We start from the raw sequence: 7,500 nt of genomic DNA, 5'->3' as shown, positions 1-7,500 counted from the left end.
ACCCCTCTTGGAGCCCTCGCTCCAGTCGGCAACGGCCACCGGAGCCTGCGGGCAAGCAGCGGCTTCGCGCGGCTTCTGGCAGTCGGAAGCGCCGTGCGCGATAGGTAGGAGGCAGAACGGCCACGGCCATGGCCGCCGTGCAACGCCCGAGTCTGCCGGCTGAACCGCGAGTAGCTGCAGCGGTTCGATGGCGCTGGTCCGCGAGCGCCAGCCCTCTGCCCTAGTATACGGACAGCGAGGTCCCCGGCCCCGGCGGGCTCGAAGAGAACCGTCTTCCCCCAGCGGGGAGGCGCGCGAGCGCCGCCGACTCTTACCATGACGTAACTGGAGGCAGCGCAAAGCAGCGACCCCTTCGGCAGCTCCGAAGAAGAACCGGGCAAGACGTCTACCTGCCAGAACCGCGGTGGAGCCAAAGTCCCGCCGGAGCGAGGTAGACGAGGCATCCCTTTCCGCCGGCAGCTCCGGCGGCCACATCGGGCACACCGGACCCGGCGGACGGTAAAACGGGTAGACCTGGCCTCCCTGCCGGCAGAACGGGTAGACGAGGCCTCCCTGCCTGGAACCGGGTAGACCTGGCATCCCTGCCGGAAGCGGGTAGACCTGGCATCCCTGCCGGTAAAACGGGTAGACCTGGCCTCCCTGCCGGCAGAACGGGTAGACGAGGCCTCCCTGCCTGGAACCGGGTAGACCTGGCATCCCTGCCGGAAGCGGGTAGACCTGGCATCCCTGCCGGTAAAACGGGTAGACCTGGCCTCCCTGCCGGCAGAACGGGTAGACGAGGCCTCCCTGCCTGGAACCGGGTAGACCTGGCATCCCTGCCGGAAGCGGGTAGACCTGGCATCCCTGCCGGCAAAACGGGTAGACCTGGTCTCCCTGCCGCCAAAACGGGTAGACCTGGCCTCCCTGCAGGTAAAACGGGTAGACCTGGCCTCCCTGCCGGCAGAACGGGTAGACCTGGCCTCCCTGCCGCCACAACGGGTAGACCTGGCATCCCTGCCGGCAAAACGGGTAGACCTGGTCTCCCTGCCGGTAAAACGGGTAGACCTGTTCTCCCTGCAGGTAAAACGGGTAGACCTGGCCTCCCTGCCGGTAAAACGGGTAGACCTGGCCTCCCTGCCGGCAGAACGGGTAGACCTGGCATCCCTGCCGGCAAAACGGGTAGACCTGGTCTCCCTGCCGGTAAAACGGGTAGACCTGGTCTCCCTGCAGGTAAAACGGGTAGACCTGTTATCCCTGCCGGCAAAACGGGTAGACCTGGTCTCCCTGCAGCCAGAACGGGTAGACCTGGCATCCCTGCCGGCAAAACGGGTAGACCTGGTCTCCCTGCCGGCAAAAAGGGTAGACCTGTTCTCCCTGCCGCCAGAACGGGTAGACCTGGCCTCCCTGCCGGTAAAACGGGTAGACCTGGTCTCCGTGCAGGTAAAACGGGTAGACCTGGCATCCCTGCCGGCAGAACGGGTAGACCTGGTCTCCCTGCCGGTAAAACGGGTAGACCAGGCCTCCCTGCAGGTAAAACGGGTAGACCTGTTATCCCTGCCGGCAAAACGGGTAGACCTGGTCTCCCTGCCGCCAGAACGGGTAGACCTGGCATCCCTGCCGGCAAAACGGGTAGACCTGGTCTCCCTGCCGGTAAAACGGGTAGACCTGGCCTCCCTGCAGGTAAAACGGGTAGACCTGTTATCCCTGCCGGCAAAACGGGTAGACCTGGCATCCCTGCCGGCAAAACGGGTAGACCTGGTCTCCCTGCCGGTAAATGGGTAGACCTGGTCTCCCTGCCGCTAGAACGGGTAGACCTGGCCTCCCTGCCGGCAGAACGGGTAGACCTGGCCTCCCTGCCGGTAAAACGGGTAGACCTGGCATCCCTGCAGGTAAAACGGGTAGACCTGGCATCCCTGCCGGCAAAACGGGTAGACCTGGTCTCCCTGCCGGTAAAACGGGTAGACCTGTTCTCCCTGCAGGTAAAACGGGTAGACCTGTTCTCCCTGCCGCCAGAACGGGTAGACCTGGCATCCCTGCCGGCAAAACGGGTAGACCTGGTCTCCCTGCCGGTAAATGGGTAGACCTGGTCTCCCTGCAGGTAAATCGGGTAGACCTGTTATCCCTGCCGGCAAAACGGGTAGACCTGGTCTCCCTGCAGCCAGAACGGGTAGACCTGGTCTCCCTGCCGGCAAAACGGGTAGACCTGGTCTCCCTGCCGGCAAAAAGGGTAGACCTGTTCTCCCTGCCGCCAGAACGGGTAGACCTGGTCTCCCTGCCGGTAAATGGGTAGACCTGGTCTCCCTGCCGGCAATATGGGTAGACCTGGCCTCCCTGCCGCTAGAACGGGTAGACCTGGCATCCCTGCCGGTAAAACGGGTAGACCTGGCCTCCCTGCCGGCAGAAGGGGTAGACCTGGCCTCCCTGCCGGTAAAACGGGTAGACCTGGCATCCCTGCCGGCAGAAGGGGTAGACCTGGCCTCCCTGCCGGCAGAAGGGGTAGACCTGTCCTCCCTGCGGACAGAGCGGGTCGCCCGTGCTGGAGGCCCGTATGCAGGGGTGCCTGCACGGGGTGGGAAGGGCCGGCGGCGGGCTGCCTGTGCTCTCTCAGCCGGGGCGGCGGTGGGGGGGCTTGCGGGGGGTGGCTGGGGTCGGCAGGCCGGCCCTGCCGGAGGCCCGTATGCAGGGGTGCCTGCACGGGGTGGGAAGGGGCGGCGGCGGGGTGCCTGTGCTCTCTCAGCCGGGGCGGCGGTGGGGGGGCTTGCGGGGGTTGTCTGGGGGCGGCAGGCCGGTCCTGCCGGAGGCCCGTATGCAGGGGTGCCTGCACGGGGTGGGAAGGGGCGGCGGCGGGCTGCCTGTGCTGTCTCAGCCGGGGCGGCGGTGGGGGGGCTTGTGGGGGGTGGCTGGGGGCGGCAGGCCGGCCCGGCCGGAGGCCCGTATGCAGGGGTGCCTGCACGGGGTAGGAAGGGCCGGCGGCGGGGTGCCTGTGCTCTCTCAGCCGAGGCGGCGGTGGGGGGGCTTGCGGGGGGTGGCTGGGGGCGGCAGGCCGGCCCTGCCGGAGGCCCGTATGCAGGGGTGCCTGCACGGGGTGGGAAGGGGCAGCGGCGGGCTGCCTGTGCTGTCTCAGCCGGGGCGGCGGTGGGGTAGCCTGCGGCGGGTGGCTGGGGGCGGCAGGCCGGCCCTGCCGGAGGCCCGTATGCAGGGGTGCCTGCACGGGGTGGGAAGGGCCGGCGGCGGGCTGCCTGTGCTGTCTCAGCCGGGGCGGCGGTGGGGGGGCTTGCGGAGGGGTGGCTGGGGTCGGCAGGCCGGCCCTGCCGGAGGCCCGTATGCAGGGGTGCCTGCACGGGGTGGGAAGGGCCGGCGGCGGGCTGCCTGTGCTGTCTCAGCCGGGGCGGCGGTGGGGGGGCTTGCGGGGGGTGGCTGGGGGCGGCAGGCCGGCCCTGCCGGAGGCCCGTATGCAGGGGTGCCTGCACGGGGTGGGAAGGGCCGGCGGCGGGCTGCCTGTGCTGTCTCAGCCATAGCGGCGGTGGGGGGGGTTGCGGGGGGTGGCTGGGGGCGGCAGGCCGGCCCTGCCGGAGGCCCGTATGCAGGGGTGCCTGCACGGGGTGGGAAGGGCCGGCGGCGGGCTGCCTGTGCTGTCTCAGTCGGGGCGGCGGTGGGGGGGCTTGCGGGGGGTGGCTGGGGTCGGCAGGCCGGCCCTGCCGGAGGCCCGTATGCAGGGGTGCCTGCACGGGGTGGGTGGGCCTGCGGCGGGCTGCCTGTGCTCTTAGAGCCGGGGCGGCGGTGGGGGGGGCTTGCGGGGGGTGGCTGGGGTCGGCAGGCCGGCCCTGCCGGAGGCCCGTATGCAGGGGTGCCTGCACGGGGTGGGAAGGGCCGGCGGCGGGCTGCCTGTGCTCTCTCAGCCGGGGCGGCGGTGGGGGGGGTTGCGGGGGGTGGCTGTGGGCGGCAGGCCGGCCCTGCCGGAGGCCCGTATGCAGGGGTGCCTGCACGGGGTGGGAAGGGCCGGCGGCGGGCTGCCTGTGCTGTCTCAGCCGGGGCGGCGGTGGAGGGGCCTGTGGCGGGTGGCTGGGGGCGGCAGGCCGGCCCTGCCGGAGGCCCGTATGCAGGGGTGCCTGCACGGGGTGGGAAGGGCCGGCGGCGGGCTGCCTGTGCTCTCTCAGCCGGGGCGGCGGTGGGGGGGCTTGCGGGGGGTGGCTGGGGTCGGCAGGCCGGCCCTGCCGGAGGCCCGTATGCAGGGGTGCCTGCACGGGGTGGGAAGGGCCGGCGGCGGGCTGCCTGTGCTGTCTCAGCCGGGGCGGCGGTGGGGGGGCTTGTGGGGGGTGGCTGGGGTCGGCAGGCCGGCCCTGCCGGAGGCCCGTATGCAGGGGTGCCTGCACGGGGTGGGAAGGGCCGGCGGCGGGCTGCCTGTGCTCTCTCACCTGGGGCGGCGGTGGGGGGGGTTGCGGGGGGTGGCTGGGGGCGGCAGGCCGGCCCTGCCGGAGGCCCGTATGCAGGGGTGCCTGCACGGGGTGGGAAGGGCCGGCGGCGGGCTGCCTGTGCTGTCTCAGTCGGGGCGGCGGTGGGGGGGCTTGCGGGGGGTGGCTGGGGTCGGCAGGCCGGCCCTGCCGGAGGCCCGTATGCAGGGGTGCCTGCACGGGGTGGGTGGGCCTGCGGCGGGCTGCCTGTGCTCTCTGAGCCGGGGCGGCGGTGGGGGGGCTTGTGGGGGGTGGCTGGGGGCGGCAGGCCGGCCCGGCCGGAGGCCCGTATGCAGGGGTGCCTGCACGGGGTAGGAAGGGCCGGCGGCGGGCTGCCTGTGCTCTCTCAGCCGAGGCGGCGGTGGGGGGGCTTGCGGGGGGTGGCTGGGGGCGGCAGGCCGGCCCTGCCGGAGGCCCGTATGCAGGGGTGCCTGCACGGGGTGGGTGGGCCTGCGGCGGGCTGCCTGTGCTCTCTGAGCCGGGGCGGCGGTGGGGGGGGCTTGCGGGGGGTGGCTGGGGTCGGCAGGCCGGCCCTGCCGGAGGCCCGTATGCAGGGGTGCCTGCACGGGGTGGGAAGGGCCGGCGGCGGGCTGCCTGTGATCTCTCAGCCGGGGCGGCGGTGGGGGGGGTTGCGGGGGGTGGCTGGGGGCGGCAGGCCGGCCCTGCCGGAGGCCCGTATGCAGGGGTGCCTGCACGGGGTGGGAAGGGCCGGCGGCGGGCTGCCTGTGCTGTCTCAGTCGGGGCGGCGGTGGGGGGGCTTGCGGGGGGTGGCTGGGGTCGGCAGGCCGGCCCTGCCGGAGGCCCGTATGCAGGGGTGCCTGCACGGGGTGGGTGGGCCTGCGGCGGGCTGCCTGTGCTCTCTGAGCCGGGGCGGCGGTGGGGGGGGCTTGCGGGGGGTGGCTGGGGTCGGCAGGCCGGCCCTGCCGGAGGCCCGTATGCAGGGGTGCCTGCACGGGGTGGGAAGGGCCGGCGGCGGGCTGCCTGTGCTCTCTGAGCCGGGGCGGCGGTGGGGGGGGCTTGCGGGGGGTGGCTGGGGGCGGCAGGCCGGCCCTGCCGGAGGCCCGTATGCAGGGGTGCCTGCACGGGGTGGGTGGGCCTGCGGCGGGCTGCCTGTGCTCTCTGAGCCGGGGCGGCGGTGGGGGGGGTTGCGGGGGGTGGCTGTGGGCGGCAGGCCGGCCCTGCCGGAGGCCCGTATGCAGGGGTGCCTGCACGGGGTGGGAAGGGCCGGCGGCGGGCTGCCTGTGCTGTCTCAGCCGGGGCGGCGGTGGGGGGGCCTGTGGCGGGTGGCTGGGGGCGGCAGGCCGGCCCTGCCGGAGGCCCGTATGCAGGGGTGCCTGCACGGGGTGGGAAGGGCCGGCGGCGGGCTGCCTGTGCTCTCTCAGCCGGGGCGGCGGTGGGGGGGCTTGCGGGGGGTGGCTGGGGTCGGCAGGCCGGCCCTGCCGGAGGCCCGTATGCAGGGGTGCCTGCACGGGGTGGGAAGGGCCGGCGGCGGGCTGCCTGTGGTGTCTCAGCCGGGGCGGCGGTGGGGGGGCTTGTGGGGTGTGGCTGGGGGCGGCAGGCCGGCCCTGCCGGAGGCCCGTATGCAGGGGTGCCTGCACGGGGTGGGAAGGGCCGGCGGCGGGCTGCCTGTGCTCTCTCACCTGGGGCGGCGGTGGGGGGGGTTGCGGGGGGTGGCTGGGGGCGGCAGGCCGGCCCTGCCGGAGGCCCGTATGCAGGGGTGCCTGCACGGGGTGGGAAGGGCCGGCGGCGGGCTGCCTGTGCTGTCTCAGTCGGGGCGGCGGTGGGGGGGCTTGCGGGGGGTGGCTGGGGTCGGCAGGCCGGCCCTGCCGGAGGCCCGTATGCGGGGGTGCCTGCACGGGGTGGGTGGGCCTGCGGCGGGCTGCCTGTGCTCTCTGAGCCGGGGCGGCGGTGGGGGGGGCTTGCGGGGGGTGGCTGGGGTCGGCAGGCCGGCCCTGCCGGAGGCCCGTATGCAGGGGTGCCTGCACGGGGTGGGAAGGGCCGGCGGCGGGCTGCCTGTGATCTCTCAGCCGGGGCGGCGGTGGGGGGGGTTGCGGGGGGTGGCTGGGGGCGGCAGGCCGGCCCTGCCGGAGGCCCGTATGCAGGGGTGCCTGCACGGGGTGGGAAGGGCCGGCGGCGGGCTGCCTGTGCTGTCTCAGTCGGGGCGGCGGTGGGGGGGCTTGCGGGGGGTGGCTGGGGTCGGCAGGCCGGCCCTGCCGGAGGCCCGTATGCGGGGGTGCCTGCACGGGGTGGGTGGGCCTGCGGCGGGCTGCCTGTGCTCTCTGAGCCGGGGCGGCGGTGGGGGGGGCTTGCGGGGGGTGGCTGGGGTCGGCAGGCCGGCCCTGCCGGAGGCCCGTATGCAGGGGTGCCTGCACGGGGTGGGAAGGGCCGGCGGCGGGCTGCCTGTGATCTCTCAGCCGGGGCGGCGGTGGGGGGGGTTGCGGGGGGTGGCTGGGGGCGGCAGGCCGGCCCTGCCGGAGGCCCGTATGCAGGGGTGCCTGCACGGGGTGGGAAGGGCCGGCGGCGGGCTGCCTGTGCTCTCTCACCTGGGGCGGCGGTGGGGGGGGTTGCGGGGGGTGGCTGGGGGCGGCAGGCCGGCCCTGCCGGAGGCCCGTATGCAGGGGTGCCTGCACGGGGTGGGAAGGGCCGGCGGCGGGCTGCCTGTGCTGTCTCAGTCGGGGCGGCGGTGGGGGGGCTTGCGGGGGGTGGCTGGGGTCGGCAGGCCGGCCCTGCCGGAGGCCCGTATGCGGGGGTGCCTGCACGGGGTGGGAAGGGCCGGCGGCGGGCTGCCTGTGATCTCTCAGCCGGGGCGGCGGTGGGGGGGGTTGCGGGGGGTGGCTGGGGGCGGCAGGCCGGCCCTGCCGGAGGCCCGTATGCAGGGGTGCCTGCACGGGGTGGGAAGGGCCGGCGGCGGGCTGCCTGTGCTGTCTCAGTCGGGGCGGCGGTGGAGGGGCTTGCGGGGGATGGCTGGGGTCGGCAGGCCGGCCCTGCCGGAGGCCCGTATGCAGGGGTGCCTGCACGGGGTGGGTGGGCCTGCGGCGGGCTGCCTGTGCTCTCTGAGCCGGGGCGGCGG

The sequence above is a fragment of the Opisthocomus hoazin genome, unplaced genomic scaffold, assembly GCF_030867145.1.
Source record: "Opisthocomus hoazin isolate bOpiHoa1 unplaced genomic scaffold, bOpiHoa1.hap1 HAP1_SCAFFOLD_84, whole genome shotgun sequence".
NCBI classification, from domain to species: domain Eukaryota; kingdom Metazoa; phylum Chordata; class Aves; order Opisthocomiformes; family Opisthocomidae; genus Opisthocomus; species Opisthocomus hoazin.
Note: the sequence above shows the minus strand (reverse complement) of the source record.